At 49.1% G+C, this 23280-nt stretch overlaps 2 non-coding genes and 23 pseudogenes across 2 annotated transcripts; all 25 read left to right on the top strand.

Annotated features, from left to right (window-relative positions):
* Positions 1-1167: 1167 nt before the first annotated feature.
* Positions 1168-1286, top strand: LOC120921369 (annotated as a pseudogene).
* Positions 1287-2750: 1464 nt separating this feature from the next.
* Positions 2751-2869, top strand: LOC120921237 (annotated as a pseudogene).
* Positions 2870-2955: 86 nt separating this feature from the next.
* Positions 2956-3074, top strand: LOC120921371 (annotated as a pseudogene).
* A 2969-nt stretch (positions 3075-6043) lies between these two features.
* On the top strand, positions 6044-6162 carry LOC120921400 (annotated as a pseudogene).
* An 86-nt stretch (positions 6163-6248) lies between these two features.
* Positions 6249-6367, top strand: LOC120921267 (annotated as a pseudogene).
* Positions 6368-6455: 88 nt separating this feature from the next.
* LOC120921278 lies at positions 6456-6574 on the top strand (annotated as a pseudogene).
* Positions 6575-7382: 808 nt separating this feature from the next.
* Positions 7383-7501, top strand: LOC120921242 (annotated as a pseudogene).
* Positions 7502-7589: 88 nt separating this feature from the next.
* Positions 7590-7708, top strand: LOC120921469. Its single transcript, XR_005744888.1, has one exon. It is a non-coding gene; the product is annotated as a 5S ribosomal RNA (ribosomal RNA).
* An 86-nt stretch (positions 7709-7794) lies between these two features.
* LOC120921288 lies at positions 7795-7913 on the top strand (annotated as a pseudogene).
* An 86-nt stretch (positions 7914-7999) lies between these two features.
* On the top strand, positions 8000-8118 carry LOC120921390 (annotated as a pseudogene).
* A 296-nt stretch (positions 8119-8414) lies between these two features.
* On the top strand, positions 8415-8533 carry LOC120921358 (annotated as a pseudogene).
* An 84-nt stretch (positions 8534-8617) lies between these two features.
* LOC120921326 lies at positions 8618-8736 on the top strand (annotated as a pseudogene).
* Positions 8737-10126: 1390 nt separating this feature from the next.
* LOC120921327 lies at positions 10127-10245 on the top strand (annotated as a pseudogene).
* Positions 10246-10934: 689 nt separating this feature from the next.
* Positions 10935-11053, top strand: LOC120921333 (annotated as a pseudogene).
* An 86-nt stretch (positions 11054-11139) lies between these two features.
* On the top strand, positions 11140-11258 carry LOC120921488. The gene has a single exon (XR_005744906.1). It is a non-coding gene; the product is annotated as a 5S ribosomal RNA (ribosomal RNA).
* Positions 11259-16895: 5637 nt separating this feature from the next.
* LOC120921332 lies at positions 16896-17014 on the top strand (annotated as a pseudogene).
* An 87-nt stretch (positions 17015-17101) lies between these two features.
* On the top strand, positions 17102-17210 carry LOC120921272 (annotated as a pseudogene).
* An 83-nt stretch (positions 17211-17293) lies between these two features.
* Positions 17294-17412, top strand: LOC120921316 (annotated as a pseudogene).
* Positions 17413-21391: 3979 nt separating this feature from the next.
* Positions 21392-21510, top strand: LOC120921372 (annotated as a pseudogene).
* Positions 21511-21597: 87 nt separating this feature from the next.
* LOC120921247 lies at positions 21598-21716 on the top strand (annotated as a pseudogene).
* Positions 21717-21801: 85 nt separating this feature from the next.
* LOC120921404 lies at positions 21802-21920 on the top strand (annotated as a pseudogene).
* An 87-nt stretch (positions 21921-22007) lies between these two features.
* Positions 22008-22126, top strand: LOC120921348 (annotated as a pseudogene).
* A 490-nt stretch (positions 22127-22616) lies between these two features.
* LOC120921494 lies at positions 22617-22735 on the top strand (annotated as a pseudogene).
* Positions 22736-22821: 86 nt separating this feature from the next.
* Positions 22822-22940, top strand: LOC120921310 (annotated as a pseudogene).
* Positions 22941-23023: 83 nt separating this feature from the next.
* Positions 23024-23142, top strand: LOC120921403 (annotated as a pseudogene).
* The last annotated feature ends 138 nt before the right edge of the window (positions 23143-23280 follow it).

Raw genomic sequence — 23280 nt, 5'->3', positions numbered from 1 at the left:
TGTTTGGCAAGGATGTGCCATATGAGGCATTGGGCATCAGCTATCACCTGTACGTTGATGGAATGCCAATGCTTCCGATTGCAGTATATGTGCTCTGTGTCACGGGGGGGCCGTAGTGCCACATGTGTGCAATCAAGGGCCCCCATGGTGCGTGGGAATCTGGCAATTCTGTAGAAATATGCCATTGCCTTCTGCCGCAGATGCTCCTGGGTGGGTTTGATGAAGTGGTTGGACATGCGTCTGAGGATTGCGGGGATAACCTGGTGCACACATCTGCTCATGGTGGATTGTGACAAACCAGCCACCACTCCACTTGTTCTTTGAAAAGATCCACTGGCGAGGAAATGCAGTGTTGCCAGGACCTTGACCTGGTGATATCATCCTGCAGGGTTGTGGCTAATTCCAGGATGGCTTCAGGGCTGAATCTGAATCTGAAGATGCGATACACCTCCAAATCACCCATGCCAAAGATGTCAATGCGCGTGCGGAATATCCTCTCCCGTGCCCTCCTACGTGCCCGTCGACGCAGTAGTGCTATGACCACGGCTGCCCCTGGCATGTTAGCATACAGATGTGTTGTCCTGCAAGTGTGGTTGCTCAGGTCGTCTGTAACGGTGCTGCTGTAGCTGCTCTCCAGCTGACCTGTGCTTTATGAGGAGTAACTTTGCACCGGAATTTCCAGTTACGCGCACCGGGCGCTGCGCCGGCCAAACGTACTTTTCTAAATCGGCGTATCTCCCTCATTTGCATATTTGAATACAAAATCCATGGGCGCCCCAGATCCGTCCAGCGTAAATATGCACCTAAATATGCGGTCGGCCTGGTTAGTTCCTGGATGGGAGAATGCCTGGGAATACCAGGTGCTGTAGGCTTTTTTTTTTTTTGGAAGTCCTTGTATCTATTTTTCTAGTCTTCTCCCAAGCTATCTTCAAGAGAGTTAAGGCCAGCCATGGTACTTGCCTACGGCCACATCACCCTGCAAGCACCCGATCTCGGCTGATCTCGGAGGCTAGCAGGGTCGGGTTGGGCCTGGTTAGTACCTGGATGGGACACCGCCTGCGAACACCAGATGTTGTAGGCTTTTTTTTTTTCTGGGAGTCCTTGTATCTATTTTTCTAGTCTTCTCCCAAGCTATCTTCAAGAGAGTTAAGGCCAGCTATAGTACTTGCCTACGGCCACATCACCCTGAAAGCGTCCAATCTCGTCTGATTTCGGAGGCTAAGCAGGGTCGGGCCTGGTTAGTACCTGGATTGGAGAACGCCTGGGAATACCAGGTGCTTTAGGCTTTTTTTTTTTTGGGAGTCCTTGTATCTATTTTTCTAGTCTTCTCCCAAGCTATCTTCAAAAGAGTTAAGAAAAAGAAGAAGGGAAATGGGTACCTTGAAACCCTGGGACTATGCAACGGTGCTAATAAAGTGTAGCAAAACACAAATTATAGAAAAATAGAAAAGGTTTTTTTAATTCATTAATACATACATATATAAATAAATAAATAAAGAACCAACTGAAGTCTTAGGATAAACAATATTTCAACAACGTGAAACGACTCGTTGCAGTTGCAGTTCACTCGACATGTTTCGCTCGCATTCGAGCTTCCTCAAGAGTTTAGAACTAACTATAAAGCATCAAAAGAGATAGATGTAAGACAGATGGTCAGAATAAACAATACATGAATATAACAAATAATTTTGTATGGATATAACATTAAATGTTAAATGCTTGTGAATATATCGTGGTTTAGAAAAGGGTAAATTTAACACAATAACAATTTCAGAATTTAAATTTGCTTTGGCAGAAGAAATAGCGCAATACACTCACCACAACACGCATGGTTAAAAATCAATCTCGTCAAAGATGTAAAACTTCCAAATAAGGGAACGCCAATCAAGAGCCGTATATATTATTTCCTGAATGATGTGGCACTCTGTCCCCAAGCCATAATCTATAAAAGCTGATATTGGTATATTTTTAGTGAAATTTAAAGTTTAGAAAGATTATTCAAAAATAAATAAATGGCACTCAAAAAAACTTGAATTGGATAATATTAGTACCTTATGGGGTTAATCAGGGATAGCCAGGTAATTGAACAAGTGCATGAAGTCCTGTTTGATTACAAAGGAACTGCACAGACACAGCCTCAATATTCCCTTGATGAAAGTTTTTTCCAAATAAGAGAAATACAGGGACATCCTGCCAGTAGACAACATTTTTGTTCTATAAAGAAATAGAGAGAAAAACAGGGAGTATTTTAAATCAATTTAAATTTCTTCAAAAATGAAGTAAAAATCAATTCAGAGAGAAATTGTCTCCAGTGGTGGAAGAGGTTAATGCAGTACCTTTGAGCAGATCCAGGGATGGGAGATATCACTGATAGCAGCTGACTGCTGCTGTCCCTGGTTCAGGGGGTTTTGCCTGACAGAGCGGCTTGCAAAGCCGTGCTTATATAGCACACCACGGCGGACGTCAGCAACGCCATTCGCCGTGGCGGGGAGACGTGACTCCCCTCGTCGTTCCAGCGCTCCTCCCGCTGTCAAACTGTCAGCCAATGAATGCGTGCAAAACGACGGACCGCCTATTGCTTCCATGTTGGAAGTGGGAAAGAATCCCACACTAGCAGCTAGTGCAAAGAAAGAGGGCTGCTAAACGATGGTATTTTAACAGCTGCACTGGGGAGGGGACAAAAGAGTTAAGGCCAGCCATAGTCTTCTCCCAAGCTATCTTCAAGAGAGTTAAGGCCAGCCATGGTACTCGCCTACGGCCACATCACCCTGAAAGCGCTCGATCTCGTCTGATCTTGGAGGATAAACAGGGTCGGGCCTGGATAGTACCTGGATGGGAGACCGCCTGGGAATACCAGGTGCTCTAGGCTTTTTTTTTTTTTGGGAGTCATTGTATCTATTTCTCTAGTTTGCTCCCAAGATATCTTCAAGAGTGTTAAGGCCAGCTATGATACTCGCCTACGGCCACATCACCCTGAAAGCGCCCAATCTCGTCTGATCTCTTAGGCTAATCAGGGTCGGGCCTGGTTAGTACCTGGATGGGAGAACGCATGAGAATACCAGGTGCTGTAGGTTTTTATTTTTTTTTGTTTGGGAGTCCTTGTATCTATTTTTCTTGTCTTCTCCCAAGCTAGCTTCAAGAGAGTTAAGGCCAGCCATTGTACTCATCTATGGCCACATCAACCTGAAAACGCCCAATCTCGTCTGATCTCAGAGGTTAAGCAGGGTCGGGGGCCTTGTTAGTACCTCTAAGGGAGACCGCCTGGGAATACCAGGTGCTGTAGGTTTTTTTTTTTTTGGGAGTCCTTGTATCTATTTTTCTAGTCTTCTCCCAAGCTATCTTCATGAGAGTTAAGGCCAGCTAGGGTACTCGCCAACGGCCACATCCAGGGCCGGCGCAACCACCAGGCGGACCAAGCGGCCGCTTGGGGCGGGCAGGTCCGCAGCCTGGGATGGGGCGGAAAGATGACCTTTTTTTTTTTTTTATTGTCCGGAGCAGAGGCGGTGTATGTTGTGTGGGACTCGCAAGCGGCGGGCGCGCTGCACACAGCCGCAGAGTCCGGTCCGCGGCGGCGGACGAGGGACAAGACTTTACGATCTATAGTGGTGGTGGGCACGGCTCAGGCTGCCTGCGTCCAATAGCAGGCTCCACCGCTGCGGCGCCGTCCTCCTAGCCTTTCCCCTAAAGAAGGCGACGGCAGCCCCAGAGCATGGCGGGAGTTGTAGTTCTCCAACAGAGCACAGGCACACAGACTTCACTTGGCCCTCTGGTGCCTGTGCTCTGCAGTTGCTACAACTCCCAGATTGCACTGCAGGGCACTCAGAGAGAGGGAGAACGTCACATGTTGCTTCTCCTGCTGCAAGTAGGGAACCAAGTCACCGAGGCGAGGAGCAGGTAAGTACATTTACTACACACATGCTGTCTGTCTGTACTGTGCCTAATCTCTCTATTGCTCTCATCATCATTGTCTGTACCCTGTCAGTGGCAACTTTTGATGGGCACAGTGGCAACTTTTGATGGGCACAGTGGCTGCAGTTGATAGGCACAGTGGCAGAATTTGATGGGGCACTGTTGCTGCCTTTGGGCACAGTGGGGGCATTTGATGGGCACAGTGGCTGCGTTTGGTCACGGTGGCGGCATTTGATGGGGCACAGTGGTGGCATTTGATGGGGCACTGTGGTGGCATTTGATGGGGCACTGTGGCGGCATTTGATGGGGCACAGTGGCAGTATTTCATTGGCAAAATGACAGCGTTTGATATCATGGCCGCGCAGTCTCTGACCATCGCCTGTATCATTGTCCGCACACATCCTCTGACCGTCTGCTGTATCATTGTCCGCACATAGTCTCTGACCATTTCCTGTATCTTTGTCCGCATACAGTCTCTGACCATCTCCTATATCATGGCCGCACGGTCTCTGACCATCTCCTGTATCATTTTCCGCACAGTCTATGACCGTCTCCTCTTTATGGCATGATTGTCTGTCAGCACCCTGTCTGTGGCTCCAACGTTTGATACCGTGTTAGCCAGGTAAGAGTTTGCTTGTCATTACCATTATAAAACAATCTCCTGTGTAAATGTCTGCACAGTCTCTGACCATCGCCTGTATCATTGTCCGCACACAGTCTCTGACCATTTCCTGTATCATTGTCCGCACACATTCTCTGACCGTCTCCTGTAGCATGGCCAACAGTCTCTGACCATCTCCTGTATCATGGCCGCACAGTCTCTGACCATCTCCTGTATCATGGCCGCACAGTCTCTGACCATCTCCTGTATCATGGCCGCACAGTCTCTGACCATCTCCTGTATCATGGCCGCACAGTCTCTGACCATCTCCTGTATCATGGCCGCACAGTCTCTAACCATCTCATGTATCATGGCCACACAGTCTCTGACCATCTCCTGTATCATGGCCACACAGTCTCTGACCATCTCCTGTATCATGACCACACAGTCTCTGACCATCTCCTGTATCATGACCACACAGTCTCTGACCATCTCTTGTATCATGACCACACAGTCTCTGACCATCTCCTGTATCATGGCCACACAGTCTATGACCGTCTCCTGTATCTTTATGACATGATTGTCTGTCAGCACCCTGTCTGTGGCTCCAAAGTTTGATACCGTGTTAGCCAGGTAAGAGTTTGCTTGTCATTACCATGATAAAACAATCTCCTGTGTCAATGTCTGCACAGTCTCTGGCCATCGCCTGTATCATTGTCCGCACACAGTCTCTGAGTTTATATATATATATATATATATATATATATATATATATATATATATATATATATATATATATATATATATATATATCTACCCACCCTATGTTTAATGATATTTGATTAAAGAATAATTGGTTAGAGAAATTTAGAGAAACTGTGAATTTATAGTTCATAGGATTTAATATATGCATTTATACAGTTAATTTTTATCGCTTATATTATTTTTTCCATTATGGGTGTGAGTGGGGCCTCATCTCTAAGTTTTGCCTAAGGCCTCACAAAGTCTAGAGCCGCCTCTGGTCCGGAGTTGCCGCCGCCCTCCGGCGCCCGGTGTCCCGCTCCAGGGCTCGAGTCCTGCGGGAACGGCGTCCCTGCACTTTTTTGACAGCAGGAGCCAGGAACGCGCGTTCCCTTTGCAGGACTCGAGCAGCGCAGGCAGGCTGCACCACGGCGGTGACGGGAAGAACGGAGAGCCTGTAGTGCGGGCATAGTTGCCGATTTTGTCCCCACTCCCCAGCCTCCTCCGCTATCATGAGTAGAGGAGCGGACGGCGGGGGGCGGGACAATTCTGGACTGCCTGTCACGTTAATCGTTAATCAGGATATGATTGGCTGCTAGGAGGCGGTCCTAGCAGCCAATCACCAGTTCACAGAAAATTCAACCCGGCAGCTCCCGCGCCCCTGTGCCTTCGGTTCACGATTGTCCCGCCTCCTGCTCTCCGCTCTGTGAAATTTATTGTGAGTCCTTGTATCTATTTTTCTAGTCTTCTCCCAAGCTATCTTCAAGAGAGTTAAGGCCAGCCATGGTACTTGCCTATGGCCACATCAACGTGAAAGTGCCCGATCTCGGCTGATCTTGGAGGCTAAGCAGGGTCGGGCCTGGTTAGTACCTGGATGGGAGGCCACCTGGGAAAACCAGGTGCTCCAGGTTTTTTTTTTTTTTGGGAAACCTTGTATCTATTTTTCTTGTCTTCTCCCAAGCTATCTTCAAGAGAGTTAAGGCTAGCTATGGTACTTGCCTACGGCCACATCACCCTGAAAGCGCCAAATCACATCTGATCTCGGAGGCTAAGCAGGGTCGGGCCTGGTTAGTACCTTGATGGGAGAACACCTGGAAATACCAGGTGCCGTAGGCTTTTTTTTTTTTTTTGGGAGTCCTTGTATCTATTTTTCTAGTCTTCTCCCAAGCTATCTTCAAAAGAGTTAAGGCCAGCCTTGGCACTTGCCTAAGGCCACATCACCCTGAAAGCGCCCAATCTCGTCTGATCTCGGAGGCTGAGCAGGGTTGGGCCTGGTTAGTATCTGGATGCGAGACCGCCTGGGAATACCAGGTGCTTTAGGCTTTTTTTTTTTGGGAGTCCTTGGCCCATATTCTCTCTAAAAATCCACGGGCTGCGCTTAAGGCACTTACACTCCGCTGTCCCAACTTACAGGAGCAAGTGTTGTATTCCCCAAACACTTGCTCCGTAAGTTGGGATGGCGGAGTGTAAATGCCCCGGCGTAGCCTGGCGGATCTCCAAGGGGGCGGCTTCTATTCAAATTAAGCGCGCCCCGATTCTAATGAACTGCGCATGCGCGGGGCTTCAAAAAGCCCAGTGCGCATGCTCCAGTTCTCGGCGGAAAACGTCAATGACGCTGACCTGTGCGTCATTGACGTAAAGTCGTATTTAAGAACGACTTACATAAACGACGTACCCGACGAAAAAACACGACGCGGACCCGACGCCATCCATAACATGGCCTACGTGGGACTTGTGGAAACTTACCCCTCATATAGCAGGGGTAAGTTTCCGCTTACGCAAACGACGTTAGCGACGGTTACGCGACGCAAACTCGTTCGGGAATCGGCGTAGAAGGCTCATTTGCATAAGCAAATGAGTCCTTCACGTAAATGCCATCTAGCGGCGGCCGGCGTCATTACATTTAAGATCCGCCAGTGTAAGTGACTTACAGATGGCGGATCTTAAGTGTATCTATGCAAAAATTATTCTAAGAATCAGTCACATAGATACACTGGCCAAAAAAGGGAGTTACGATGGAGTATCCTGAGATACTCCATCGTAACTTCACTGAGAATATGGGCCACTGTATCTATTTTTCTAGTCTTCTCCCAAGCTATCTTCAAGAGAGTTAAGGCCAGCCATGGTACTTGCCTATGGCCACATCACCCTGAAAGCGCCAAATCACATCTGATCTCGGAGGCTAAGCAGGGTCGGGCCTGGTTAGTACCTGGATGGGAGAACGCCTGGGAATACCAGGTGCTGTAGGCTTTTTATTTTTTTTTGGGAGTCCTTGTATCTATATTTCTAGTCTTCTCCCAAGCTATCTTCAAGAGATTTAAGGCCAGCCACGGCCCTTGCCTATGGCCACATCACCCTGCAAGCACCCGATCTCGACTGTTCTCGGAAGCTAAGCAGGGTTGGGCCTGGTTAGTACCTGGATGGGAGATCTCCTGGGAACACCAGGTGCTGTAGGCATTTCTTTTTTTTTGGGAGTCCTTGTATTTATTTTCTAGTCTTCTCCCAAGCTATCTTCAAGAGATTTAAGGCCAGCCATGGTACTCGCCTACAGCCACATCACCCTGAAAGCACCCAATCTCTTCTTATCTCGGAGGCTAAGCAGGGTCGTGCCTGGTTAGTACCTGGATGGGAGACCGCCTGGGAATACCAGCTGCTGTAGGCATTTTTTTTTTTTGTGAGTCCTTGTATCTATTTTTCTAGTCTTCTCCCATGCTATCTTCAAGAGAGTTAAGGCCAGCCATGGTACTTGCCTATGGCCACATCAACGTGAAAGTGCCCGATCTCGGCTGATCTTGGAGGCTAAGCAGGGTCGGGCCTGGTTAGTACCTGCATGGGAGGCCACCTGGGAATACCAGGTGCTCTAGGTTTTTTGTTTTTTTTGGGAATCCTTGTATCTATTTTTCTTGTCTTCTCCCAAGCTATCTTCCAGAGAGTTAAGGCCAGCCATGGTACTTGCCTACGGCCACATCACTCTGCAAGCACCCGATCTCGGCTGATCTCAGAGGCTAGCAGGGTCGGGTCGGGCCTGGTTAGTACCTGGATGGGAGACCGCCTGCGAACACCAGGTGCTGTAGGCTTTTTTTTTTTCTGGGAGTCATTGTATCTATTTTTCTAGTCTTCTCCCAAGCTATCTTCAAGAGAGTTAAGGCCAGCTATGGTACTTGCCTACGGCCACTTCACCCTGAAAGCGCCCAATCTCGTCTGATTTCGGAGGCTAAGCAGAGTCGGGCCTGGTTAGTACCTGGATGCGAGACCGCCTGAGAATACCAGGTGCTGTAGGATTTTTTTTTTTGGGAGTCCTTGTATCTATTTTTCTTGTCTTCTCCCAAGCTATCTTCAAGAGAGTTAAGGCCAGCCATGGTACTCGCCTACGGCCACATCACCCTGAAAGCGCTCGATCTCATCTGATCTCAGAGGCTACACAGGGTCGGGCCTGGTTAGTACCTGGATGGGAGACTGCCTGGGAATACCAGGTGCTCTAGACTTTTTTTTTTTTTTTTGTGAGTCATTGTATCTATTTTTCTTGTCTTCTCCCAAGCTATCTTCAAGAGAGTTAAGGCCAGCCATTGTACTCATCTATGGCCACATCAACGTGGAAGTGCCCGATCTCGACTGATCTTGGAGGCTAAGCAGGTTCGGGCCTGGATGGGAGGCCACCTGGGAATACTAGGTGCTCTAGGCTTTTTTTTTTTTTTAATCCTTGTATCTATTTTTCTTGTCTTCTCCCAAGCTATCTTCAAGAGAGTTAAGGCTAGCTATGGTATGTAAAAAGGTACTACAGCGCTATTACTAAAACCATATAAAATACTAAAGATAAGCTGCAGACACGTGAGGTGCACAAAACCAAAGTGAATAAATAAGAAAATATTGTGTTGCGCTGATAATCAAGTAAAAAATTGCATACATATATATATACCATATACATAAATAAGAACCCCCTACACCTCAAATCAGGGAGGTATATGTGCAAAAGATAAACAAAAACCACTAAAAAACTATAATGTGAAAAAGTTCTAATAGAACCAGCAAAAATAGTTCATGGAAAAAACACAGTTCAGTACATAGGCTAATAGGAGACAGGTGTGAGATCCACAGTCCTCTGGTGTGCAGCTGTCATTATAGCAAAAAAAAAAAAAAACCTTTCCCTTCTGGACGCCCCGATTAAACACAGGATATCAGCCGCTCATAAGGAGAAAAGAAAGATATATGGTGCAAATAACGTAATAAAATGGGAAATGAACCCTGCAATGCAATGATTGGTTCGAATGGTTCGAACCCATGGTTCGAACCCATGAATAAGTCAAGTGGCTATTGACGATACGCGTGGGGGAGAAGCCAAATGACGCGATCGACGGTCGACAGTCGAATCCGTCCTTCTGAGGAGATCGTAGCACTGAGCGGCGTTCAATGACTGATTGCAGTTGAGCCTTTTTACCATCGAGGTTCCGTGAGTGCAATCATTGTATTGCAGGGTTCATTTCCCATTTTATTATGTTATTTGCACCATATATCTTTCTTTTCTCCTTATGAGCGGCTGATATCCTGTGTTTAATCGGGGAGTCCAGAAGGGAAAGGTTTTTTTTTGCTATAATGACAGCTGCACACCAGAGGACTGTGGATCTCACACCTGTCTCCTATTAGCCTATGTACTGAACTGTGTTTTTTCCATGAACTATTTTTGCTGGTTCTATTAGAACTTTTTCACATTATAGTTTTTTAGTGGTTTTTGTTTATCTTTTGCACATATACCTCCCTCATTTGAGGTGTAGGGGGTTCTTATTTATGTATATGGTATATATATATATGTATGCAATTTTTTACTTGATTATCAGCGCAACACAATATTTTCTTATTTATAGGCTAGCTATGGTACTTACCCACGGCCACATCACCCTGAAAGTGCCAAATCACATCTGATCTCAGAGGCTAAGCAGGGTCGGGCCTGGTTAGTACCTGGATGGGAGAACGCCTGGGAATACCAGGTGCTGTTGGCTTTTTTTTTTTTGGGAGTCCTTGTATCTATTTTTCTAGTCTTCTCCCAAGCTATCTTCAAGAGAGTTAAGGCCAGCCATGGTACTTGCCTACGGCCACATCACCCTGCAAGCACCGAATCTCGGCTGATCTCAGAGGCTAGCAGGGTCGGGTCAGGCCTGGTTAGTACCTGGATGGGAGAGCGCCTGCGAACACCAGGTGCTGTAGGCTTTTTTTTTTTCTGGGAGTCATTGTATCTATTTTTCTAGTCTTCTCCCAGGCTATCTTCAAGAGAGTTAAAGGAGTTCTCTGACCTAAAACTTTTAACCCCTGCTGTGCCCAGGCTGTAAAAATATACAAAATAAACTGTCACTTACCTGCCTACGATCCCCCGTTGTTCCGATATCGCCGTCCCGTTCTCCGGTCCCGGGCCCCTTCCGCTTCCTGGGGGTCGGTGACTCATAGTGCGCTCAGCCTATCAGCGGCCACAGCAATGTCCCGTCGCGGCCGCTGATAGGCTGAGCGCACTATGAGTCACCGACACACAGGAAGCGGAAGAGACCGGGACCGGAGAACTGGACGGCGATATCGGAACAACGGGGGATCGTAGGCAGGTAAGTGACAGTTTATTTTGTATATTTTTACAGCCCGGGCACAGCGGGGGTTAAAAGTTTTAGGTCAGAGAACTCCTTTAAGGCCAGCCATGGTACTCGCCTATGGCCACATCACCCTGAAAGTGTACGATCTCGTCTGATCTTGGAGGCTAAGCAGGGTCGGGCCTCGTTAGTACCTGGATGGGAGACCGCCTGGGAATACCAGGTGCTCTAGGCTTTTTTTTTTTTTTGGAGTCCTTGTATCTATTTTTCTAGTCTTCTCCCAAGCTATCTTCAAGAGAGTTAAGGCCAGCCATGGTACTCGCCTATGGCCACATCACCCTGAAAGCGCCTGATCTCATCTGAGCTCGGAGGCTAAGCAGGGTCGGGCCTGGTTAGTACTTGGATGGGAGACCTCCTGGAAATACCAGGTGCTCTAGGCTTTTTTTTTTTGGGAGTCATTGTATCTGTTTTTCTGGTCTTCTCCCAAGCTATCTGTCAGGGACTCACCTTCCAAAATCGTCAGCCCAGCATTGGGCTGAGACAGAGGCGTGCATCAGCGGGACGCTGATGCTTCCTGCAAGTTGCTGTCTGATCTGCAGTCCCTGATTGAACTTGAACCTGAGAACCTGCTTACCTGATTTGAACTTCTGATTGAACTTGTGACCCGGCTTGTTTGACCATCCGTACCTCTCCGATCCTGACCTCGGCTTCCATTGACCACCTCTTCTGATTGACCTACCATTGCCAGACCTTCCTGCTTGTACCCTGATTACTCTTCTGCCTGCTGCATCTGATTACCTGAACCATCTGTTGTGACCCGGCTTACCTGACTCTGCTTCCGTCTGCTATCATTGATCCAATCATCTTTCAGCCTACCCGTCCAGAGGAAGTCAGCACCTGCTTCACCTACCCAGCACGCCGGCACTCCTACCCCGCCAGGCTCCTGAGTCTGCTGTTCCCAATCCGGCAGCTCACGAGCCGGAGCTGTAAGAGAGGCCTTCTCCTACCATCGGGCTCTGGCTACCAGGTACGTGATACATAACAGTATCAGACAGCCATGACAGAGCCTTCAGGAGTGGCCCCGGCCATGGAGGAGATTTGTAAACACCTCGCATCCCTCACACAAGCTGTAAAGAACTTACAGGACGGCTACATGCGACTGGAAGGTCAAGTACAGAACCTATCCGGAGACACAGCTTCTACATCCGCTGCCAGATCATCTCCATCGGCCTCTGCTCCATCCGTAGTAATGCTACCGCCCGAACCCAGAGTTCCGATGCCAGAGCGATTCACCGGGGATCGTTCCAAATTCCGGGATTTCCGTAATGCCTGTCAATTATATTTTGCCCTTCAACCAAGGACTTTTTCCCTAGAAGCCACTAAAGTGGGATTTGTGGTTTCTCTTCTTCAAGGAGAGCCCCTAGCTTGGGCACACCGATTATTGGAAGAAAATGGCACCAACACAGAGACTTTACTAGCCTTTTTTCGGGTCATGGCACAAATGTATGATGATCCTCAGTGGACTACCACTGCCGAGGCCGCCCTGCTCGCACTTCAACAGGGCCGCCGAGCAGTGGAGGAGTATGTCGCGGACTTTCGCCGCTGGAGTGCGGACACTCAGTGGAACAGCGCAGCTCTGCGACACCAGTTCCGCCTGGGACTTTCAGAGGCCTTAAAAGACGAACTGGCTCGCATCGGGGTTCCTGATACCTTAGAAGATTTGATCGACAAGGCTATTCAGATTGATCGACGCCTACGAGAACGACGGGCCGAACGTTCTTCTCATTTAAGTCGTCCAGTTTGGGTCACTACCAAAGCACCCATGCCTGCATCCCGATATCAACCACCTGTCTGCCCAAGTCCTGCCAGCTCTCCTCCAGATACTTCTGAGCCTATGCAACTCGGAGTCATGCGACCCACATTGCCTCCAGAAGAACGAGCACGCCGTCGTCAACTGAATCTATGCCTATACTGCGGTGAGCCCGGTCATTACGTCGCCAACTGCCCCACCAAGATGCGTAAGTGCCATTCCTCTGTTTCTCTCAACGTTTCCGCTCTCCCAGTCAATACAAACCACCTTGCTCTCTCTCTGTCTTTTCAGCTCCAAGGAAGAACGATTCCGGTCAACGCAATTATTGACTCCGGGGCCTGCAGCTGCTTCATTGATGCCGCCTTTGCCAACCTACACAATATTCCTCTTCGAAGGAAGAACTTCAAACTTTCCGTTTTTCTAGCTGATGGATCCCACATTAAATCAGGACAAGTAACACAAGAAACCCTTCCTCTACCCGCTACTACTTTCGCTCATCATAAAGAATTATTAATTTTGGATGTGATCTCCTCTCCTCTTTTTCCTGTGATTCTTGGCATCCCCTGGCTCCGGATTCATAACCCTCAGGTTGATTGGTCCTCTGGAACTTTGCGATTTCCTTCTCGGTACTGTCAAGAATATTGTTTACCTAAAGTACCTAGTTTTTCTCCCACTCTGCTATGCCTGAACACCGATCCCAGTTTACTCCAGTCCGTCCCGGAACATTATCACGAGTTCCTCGATGTGTTCAGCAAAAAGGGGGCCGACTCCCTACCACCTCACCGTCCTTATGACTGCCCGATAGAACTGCTTCCTGGGGCTGAGATCCCTTTTGGGCGCATCTTTCCATTATCCGAGAAAGAACAAGATGCTCTGAAAATTTACATTGACGAAAACCTAAACAAGGGATTCATTCGGCCATCCACCTCACCGGCGGGTGCTGGAATATTTTTTGTTGCCAAGAAGGATCAAACCCTTCGCCCATGCATCGACTATCGGGAGCTCAACAACATCACGGTTAAAAACCGATACCCGTTGCCCCTAATACCTGAATTATTCCAAAAACTAAGATCCGCCACCATTTTCACCAAGCTGGACCTGAGGGGGGCTTATAATTTAATTCGCATCAGAGACGGTGATGAGTGGAAAACTGCCTTTCGCACTCGGTATGGCCACTACGAGTACCTCGTCATGCCTTTTGGGTTATGCAACGCTCCTGCTACCTTTCAGCATTTCGTCAACGACGTGTTTAGAGACTTTTTAGACATCTTCGTCATCGTCTACCTGGATGATATACTGGTTTTCTCTGGCTCGTTAGACAAACATCGGGAGCATGTCTGCAGAGTTTTAAACCGGCTCCGCCTGCATGGCTTATACGCAAAGGCAGAAAAATGCGAATTTGAGTTACACACCATTCAGTTCCTGGGTCTGGTGATCTCCCCGACGGGAATCGAGATGGACCCAAAGAAAGTGTCTGCCATTCTGGACTGGCCAGTACCTCTAGATAAAAAGGGGGTACAAAGATTTATAGGATTTGCAAATTTCTATAGACGCTTTATTAAAGGTTTTTCTTCCATCGTTGCTCCCATTACACAACTCACCAGACAAAATTTCCGTTTCCACTGGAACTCCGAGGCTCAGAAGGCCTTCGACACCTTGAAGGGACTCTTCACTTCTGCTCCGATCCTCAGTCACCCCAACCCGGTTCTACCTTTTCTCCTTGAGGTGGATGCTTCTGAAGTCGCTGTAGGGGCCGTTATATCTCAACGACTTGGGAACAAGGACTTAGTACACCCGGTGGGCTTCTTCTCCCGAAAACTCTCCCCTGCGGAGAGAAATTACGACGTAGGTGATCGTGAATTATTGGCCATCAAGGCCGCATTAGAAGAGTGGAGATACCTGTTGGAAGGTGCTGCACATCCAGTACTAATTTATACGGACCATAAAAACCTGGAATATTTAAGAACTGCTAAACGATTGAAACCTCGACAGGCCCGCTGGGCTCTCTTCTTCTCCCGTTTCTGTTTCCACATCACCTACCGTCCTGGATCAAAGAATGTCAAGCCAGACGCTCTGTCCCGAATGTTTGACAACCCAAAGGACACCTCTACCCCTGACACCATTCTTCCAGAAAACAGCTTTCTGCTATTACATGCCGATCTTATATCATTACTTAGAGGAGCGTCTTCTGAATCTTCAAAACCTCCCAATATTTCTCTAGAGTCCAGAGATGGATTATTTTGGAAAGGAAGCCAAATTTTTGTACCTGAAAAGACCCGAGTCGAAGTTTTAAAACATCTGCACGATCACCCACTGGCAGGACATTTTGGGGTTCGCAAAACCCTGGAACTAGTACGCCGCACCTTCTGGTGGCCCGGCTTGGAGGATTTTTGCAAGTCCTATATCCGATCTTGCCCTATCTGTAACCGGAACAAGACACCCCGAAACCAAGCTTGGGGCCTACTGAAACCACTACCTGTGCCCGATCGACCATGGAAAATGATCGCCATGGATTTTATTGTAGAACTTCCCTGCTCTGAGGGTTGTTCTGTCATTTTTGTGATTGTGGACCGTTTGACCAAAATGGCCCATTTTCTTCCTTTAAAGAATACACCTTCTGCCATTGAGACTGCTCGTGTATTCATTAAAGAAATCGTCAGACTACATGGGGTGCCCTCCAACATCGTGTCAGATAGAGGAGTTCAATTTACCTCTCGGTTCTGGAAAGCTCTCTGCAAGACGCTACAGATTGAACTTGCTCTATCCTCGGCCTATCATCCTCAGACCAATGGGCAAACTGAAAGAACCAATCAGACTTTGGAACAGTACATCAGGTGTTTTACAACGTTCTCCCAAGATGATTGGGTGTCTCTGTTACCCCTAGCAGAATTTGCGTACAATAACGCCAGTCATTCTGCTACGGGGCAATCTCCCTTTTTTGCCAACTATGGTTTCAACTTAACCTTTTTACCAGACTTTCTTTCAGAGTCCTCAGTTCCGGCTGTACAGAGCACTATGGAGTTCCTCAACCGCAATAACCAACTGTTACGGGAGACGGTGACCAAGGCCCAGGCTGACAGTAAGAGGTTCTTTGACAGGAAAAGGAGAGGTGAGCTAGATCTGAGACCGGGAGACCAGGTATGGCTTTCTACAAACAAGACTAGCCTGTCCATCCAAGAAATTGGGACCAAAATTTTTGGGACCCTTTCCGGTCAAGAGAAAGATCAATACAGTTTCATATGAACTATCCTTATCTGATTCTCTTAAAGTGCATCCTGTGTTCCATGTCTCTTTGTTAAAACCCGCAGTTCCGGATCCTTTTCCTAATAGGGGGTCCAAACCTCCCGAACCGATCCATGTCGATGGCAACGAGGAATTCGTGGTAGAGACTATCCTGGATTGTAGGAAAAGACAAGGACAAAACCAATTCCTGATCAAGTGGAAAGGTTATGGACCAGAAGACAATTCCTGGGAACCCGAAGGTAATATCCATGCCAAAAGACTAATACGTGCATTTTTTCTCGCTCACCCTGACAAAATGGCCCGACTGGGCATCCGGAGGTTGCCCCTTGGGGGGGGGCAATGTCAGGGACTCACCTTCCAAAATCGTCAGCCCAGCATTGGGCTGAGACAGCGGCGTGCATCAGCGGGACGCGCGCGTGCGTCAGCGGCGCGCGCGCGCACGTGCGCAGCGGGAGCGCGCGCGTGCACGTGAACCCTCCTTGGCGCCAAAACGCCTTTAAAAGCTCAGTCCTTGCTTCCTGCAAGTTGCTGTCTGATCTGCAGTCCCTGATTGAACTTGAACCTGAGAACCTGCTTACCTGATTTGAACTTCTGATTGAACTTGTGACCCGGCTTGTTTGACCATCCGTACCTCTCCGATCCTGACCTCGGCTTCCATTGACCACCTCTTCTGATTGACCTACCATTGCCAGACCTTCCTGCTTGTACCCTGATTACTCTTCTGCCTGCTGCATCTGATTACCTGAACCATCTGTTGTGACCCGGCTTACCTGACTCTGCTTCCGTCTGCTATCATTGATCCAATCATCTTCCAGCCTACCCGTCCAGAGGAAGTCAGCACCTGCTTCACCTACCCAGCACGCCGGCACTCCTACCCCGCCAGGCTCCTGAGTCTGCTGTTCCCAATCCGGCAGCTCACGAGCCGGAGCTGTAAGAGAGGCCTTCTCCTACCATCGGGCTCTGGCTACCAGGTACGTGATACATAACACTATCTTCAAGAGAGTTAAGGCCAGCTATGGTACTCGCCTACGGCCACATCACCCTGAAAGGGCCAAATCTCGTCTGATCTCCGAAGCTAATCAGGGTCGGGCCTGGTTAGTACATGGATGGGAGAACGCCTGAGAATACCAGGTGCTGTAGGATTTTAATTTTTTTTGGGAGTCCTTGTATCTATTTTTCTTGTCTTCTCCCAAGCTATCTTCAAGAGAGTTAAGGCTAGCAATGGTACTCGCCTACGGCCACATCACCCTGAAAACACCTGATCTCGGAGGTTAAGCAGGGTCAGGCCTGGTTAGTACCTGGATGGGAGACCGCCTGGGAATACCAGGTGCTGTAGGCTTTTTTTTTTGGGAGTCCTTGTATCTATTTTTCTAGTCTTCTCCCAAGCTATCTTCAAAAGAATTAAGGCCAGCCTTGGCACTTGCCTAATTCCACATCACCCTGAAAGCGCCAGATCTCGTCTGATCTCGGAGGCTAAGCAGGGTCGGGCCTGGTTAGTATCTGGATGCGAGACCGCCTGGGAATACCAGGTGCTTTAGGCTTTTTTTTTTTTTTTGGGAGTCCTTGGCCCATATTCTCAAACAAGTTCCGCCGGCGTATATAGAGATGCGCGGCGTAAGTGTAAAAATGCGCCGTACTATCTATGCGCCGCAGTCACAGAACCAGATCCGCCAGAAACAAGGCTGCTCTCGTCCGTCCTAACTCGTTTAAGTGTACGCGGCGTAGGCGCATATTTCCGCTGAAGGCATCCTACGCGGCCATAGAATTAGTATTCAAATATGCAAATGATGTACATAAGCAGATTCCCGAACCTACGCGCGATCGGCGTAGGCTACGCGCTGTGCGCGTAAGACGAATGGCCGGCTGAAAGTTACTCCTCATAAAGCTCGGTTAACTTTGCTCCAGACCTGAGTAAGTCAGCTTGAAAGCAAATACAGCAGCACCATCCCGGACGAGCTGAGCAACCACACTTAGGACAACACATTCGTATGCCAACATGCCAGGGGCAGGCGAGGTCTTAGCACTACTAGTGTGTGCAGAGGCAGAGGAAGAGGCCGAGGCACATAGAAGGAGGAGGGCACGTAGGAGGGCACGTGAGAGGGTATACCCACAGCGCATTAGCCTCTTTGGCATGGCTGATGTGGAGGTGTATCGCCGTTTCAGATTCACCCCTCATGCCATCCTGGAAATTACCAGAGCCCTGCAGGATGACATTACCAGCCCAACACAACGCTCACATGCAGTGCAGCCTCTGGTGAAGGTCCTGGCAACATTGTATTTCCTGGCCACTGGTTCTTTTCAAAGAACAAGTGGAGACGTGGTTGGGATATCACAAACCAGCATGAGCAGATGTGTGCACCAGGTTGTCCCCGCAATCCTAAGACGCATGTCCCACCACATCATCAGACCCACCCAGGAGGTCCAGCGGCTGAAGGTAATGCGTGAGTTCTGCGAAATCGATGGATTCCCACGCACCATCGGGCCATTGATTGCACCCATGTGGCAATACAGGCCCCCCATGAGACACAGCACATTTATGTGAATAGGAAGCACTGGCATTCCATCAATGTCCAGGTGATCGTGGATGCCCAAGGCCTCATATGGCACGTCCGTGCCAAACACCCAGGATCCAGCCATGACAGCTTCATCTACCGTCAAAGCGACATCCCAAGACAATTTGAAGAGAACGTGTATGGGGACAGCTGGCTGGTTGGTGAGTGACATGGGTGCCAGGTATGACTGCCCCCCCCCCCCATGATGCAGACATCACGAGGGGCACATGCATGACTAACATCCTCCTGTCTTTTCCCTTTCAGGTGACTCTGCATATGCCCTGGGACCTCACATGATGACCCCATTCCGGAACCCACAAACCCCAGGAGAGGAAAACTACAATAAAGCACATGCACGTACCCGTGGAGTGGTTGAGCGCACATTTGGCATCCTGAAGTCCCGTTTCCGATGCCTGGATAAGACTGGGGGTACCCTGCTGTATTCCCCAAACTTTGTGTGCCAGATCATCGCTGCATGTTGCGTGCTGCACAACTTTGCAGTGAGAAAGGGCCTAGAGATTGAGCTACGTGATGACCTGACCCCCCAACCAGACATTACCCCCCTAACCGAGGGTACCCCGTCTTCTGAAGGATCAGCAATCAGGAGATGGCTAGTGGAACTAATTTTTGAACGTTAAAAATACACATAAAACATTGAACAATGAGAATGCACGCATGCACACCACTGTGGTCCCTAGCACACACACCCCACATGCACATCCCATTGGATTAGACCGAAGTACACCGCACGGTAATAAGGAGCAGCAACACCGCGTCAAGGCTCCAATGATGTTGCTGTCCATTCATACACCTTTCACACTGACCTGGGGAGAACTTATCCACAGCGACCGAGGGTGACACCCCTTACTGGCAGGAGTGTCACCCCCCCCCCCCCCACATTCACACAGCATTCACACTGTGCTATGCACTACTTTGTGCAGCACACCAAAAAAAAGCTCTTACTTAGAGCATAAATAAAATAAAATAAAAAAGCTCTTACTTAAAGCATAAATAAAATAAAAAAGCTTTTACTTAGAGCATAAATAAAATAAAATAAAAAAGCTCTTACTTAGAGCATAAAGAAGACATAAAAAATCACAGGCCCCGGCGCGGACTGCGCCTGGTGCCCAGGTTCCTGGCCCTCAATTGCCTGGGGGGAGCCTCATTTGGGGGGGTGGGGCACCAGGTGGAGGAGCATCCCCAGGTGCCTCCCTGGCTGGCTGTCTGCCCTCTAGAGCCACTGCTTTACGTGTGAGCAGGGCCTCCTGGCATGCAGTCTGGGCCTGCACAGCCATCCGCAGGCCCCTGACCTCACCCACAAGTTCGGCTGTGGTGGTTTGCAGCTCACCCAGGCTTGTAATGGTGGCTGCCAAGTTTCCTGCCACATCCTGCAGAGCATCGGGCACTGCTCCAGAGGAGGACAGGCTATTATTGAGCCGCCTCAACTCCTCCAAAATGTCCCCCATATGGCGGCTCTGCTGGTCCTGCTGCCTGGCCAGCTTTTCCTGCAGGACTCCTGCCACACCCCTGGTCTTATGGGTGGCCTTCCTGGGGACAGGAATGCCTGGCGCCCTTGAATAGGGGGAGGGCCGTGAGGGGCTGGTGGTGAGGGGCATGGGATGGGAGGGGCTGGAGAGGGTGATGGAAGACCCTGAGGGGCTGGAGATACGGTGGTGGTGTGATGGTCTGGGCACCTCATGTGAGTCCTCAAGAAATAAAATGACATCCTGCTCACTCTGGACCACCTCTTCTTCATTGCCCACCACCTCCTCATGGGCAATATCCTCCTCAACCACCTCCTGTGCGGAGGACTGCCTACTCCCCTCCAACAAAGCCTGTAGGCTTCCCAGGGGGTCAGCCACAGAAGCAGGCTGCTGGGGGGACGGTGTTGGACGGACACTGCCAGCAGAAGACGGCCCAGCTCCCTCCTGCACATCTGTGGATGACACAAAAAATTCACATGTTGGTGGACCCACACAGCCGGATCGGACAGGGTGGCCCACCTCCAGTGCCCCTGGCATGTTTGGCAATGGTGGCCATTTTATTTCTGACCACCCCCCGCAGGTCATTCATTTTTTTAATGATGTCCTGGGGGGTCCTCACCTCATGGCCAAGGGCATTGACCTGTGCCATCACTTTTCATAAAATTTCGTCCTTTTTTACTTTGCTAGTGTTGCCACTCTCAGCACCATGGAGCCTGGCATCAAAGCACTCCATTGCTGCAACAATAACTTCCCTCTCAGCAGGGCTGTAGTTTCTTTTTCGGCGGTCTTTCCTTGGCCCTGGCATAGCAGCAGCAAAGTGTAAACTCCAATAAGGAAATCCAAGGGAGTCACTTTGCACTAGCTGGACGGATGCTTGAAGCTTTTATACACTGGGCCGGCCCAACTCAGCATGGATTTACGCCTATTGTCATTGTGCGCATGAGCAGAGGGCGGGGCACGTCCGGCGCATGCGCCGTTCGGTCTGGACATCATTTGCATGGGGTCACGGATCATTATAATGCTTCACGCCCACATCCCTCCTACCGTCACTTGCGCCTACTTACGCCAACACATTTAAGTTACGCGAGCGAGGCGTAGGAAGCAGGTGGTTCGGGAATATGGTTCGGCTCTCGCCAAGTTAAGCCGGCGGTACGCATCGGAGATCCGCCCCGCCTCACTAAATATGCACCGATCTACGAGAATATGGGCCCTTGGATCTATTTTTCTAGTCTTCTCCCAAGCTATCTTCAAGAGAGTTAAGGCCAGCCATGGTACTCACCTACGGCCACATAACCCTGCAAGCACCCAATCTCGGCTGATCTCAGAGGCTAGCTGGGTCGGATCGGGCCTGGTTAGTACCTGGATGGGAGATCTCCTGGGAACACCAGATGCTGTAGGCATATATTTTTTTGGGAGTCCATGTATCTATTTTCTAGTCTTCTCCCAAGCTATCTTCAAGAGATTTAATGCCAGCCATGGTACTCGCCTACGGCCACATCACCCTGAAAGCGCCCAATCTCTTCTTATCTTGGAGTCTAAGCAGGGTCGTGCCTGGTTAGTACCTGGATGGGAGAACGCCTGGGAATACCAGTTGCTGTAGGCTTTTTTTTTTTTTTGGGAGTCCTTGTATCTATTTTTCTAGTCTTCTCCCAAGCTATCTTCAAATAAGTTAAGGCCAGCTATAGTACGCGCCTACGGCCACATCACCCTGAAAGCGCTCAATCTCGTCTGATCTCGGAGGCTAAACAGGGTCGGGCCTGGTTAGTACCTCGATGGGAGACCGCCTGGGAATACCAGCTGCTGTAGGCATTTTTTTTTTTGGGAGTCCTTGTATCTATTTTTCTAGTCTTCTCCCAAGCTATCTTCAAGAGAGTTAAGGCCAGCCATGGTACTTGCCTATGGCCACATCAACGTGAAAGTGCCCGATCTCGGCTGATCTTGGAGGCTAAGCAGGGTCGGGCCTGGTTAGTACCTGGATGGGAGGCCACCTGGGAATACCAGGTGCTCAAGGTTTTTTGTTTTTTTTGGGAATCCTTGTATCTATTTTTCTTGTCTTCTCCCAAGCTATCTTCAAGAGAGTTAAGGCTAGCTATGGTACTTACCCACGGCCACATCACCCTGAAAGTGCCAAATCACATCTGATCTCAGAGGCTAAGTAGGGTCGGGCCTGGTTAGTACCTGGATGGGAGAACGCCTGGGAATACCAGGTGCTGTAGGCTTTTTTTTTTTGGGGAGTCCTTGTATCTATTTTTCTAGTCTTCTCCCAAGCTATCTTCAAGAGAGTTAAGGCCAGCCATGGTACTTGCCTACGGCCACATCACCCTGCAAGCACCCGATCTCGGCTGATCTCAGAGCCTAGCAGGGTCGGGTCAGGCCTGGTTAGTACCTGGATGGGAGACCGCCTGTGAACACCAGGTGCTGTAGGCTTTTTTTTTTTTCTGGGAGTCATTGTATCTATTTTTCTAGTCTTCTCCCAAGCTATCTTCAAGAGAGTTAAGGCCAGCCATGGTACTTGCCTATGGCCACATCACCCTGAAAGCGCCAAATCACATCTGATCTCGGAAGCTAAGCAGGGTCGGGCCTGGATGGGAGAACGCCTGGGAATACCAGGTGCTGTAGGGTTTTTTTTTTTTTTGGGAGTCCTTGTATCTATATTTCTAGTTTTCTCCCAAGCTATCTTCAAGAGAGTTAAGGCCAGCCACGGCACTTGCCTACGGCCACATCACCCTGCAAGCACCCGATCTCGACTGTTCTCGGAAGCTAAGCAGGGTCGGGCCTGGTTAGTACCTGGATGGGAGATCTCCTGGTAACACCAGGTGCTGTAGGCATTTCTTTTTTTTTGGGAGTCCTTGTATCTATTTTCTAGTCTTCTCCCAAGCTATCTTCAAGAGATTTAAGGCCAGCCATGGTACTCGCCTACGGCCACATCACCCTGAAAGCACCCAATCTCTTCTTATCTCGGAGGCTAAGCAGGGTCGTGCCTGGTTAGTACCTGGATGGGAGACCGCCTGGGAATACCAGCTGCTGTAGGTATTTTTTTTTGTGAGTCCTTGTATCTATTTTTCTAGTCTTCTCCCAAGCTATCTTCAAGAGAGTTAAGGCCAGCCATGGTACTTGCCTATGGCCACATCAACGTGAAAGTGCCCGATCTCGGCTGATCTTGGAGGCTAAGCAGGGTCGGGCCTGGTTAGTACCTGGATGGGAGGCCACCTGGGAATACCAGGTGCTCAAGGTTTTTTGTTTTTTTTGGGAATCCTTGTATCTATTTTTCTTGTCTTTTCCCAAGCTATCTTCCAGAGAGTTAAGGCCAGCCATGGTACTTGCCTACGGCCACATCACTCTGCAAGCACCCGATCTCGGCTGATCTCAGAGG

The sequence above is a fragment of the Rana temporaria genome, chromosome 13 (genome assembly GCF_905171775.1).
Source record: "Rana temporaria chromosome 13, aRanTem1.1, whole genome shotgun sequence".
In the NCBI taxonomy this organism is placed as follows: Eukaryota; Metazoa; Chordata; class Amphibia; order Anura; family Ranidae; genus Rana; species Rana temporaria.
Note: the sequence above shows the minus strand (reverse complement) of the source record. Positions and strands in the feature narration are given on the sequence as shown.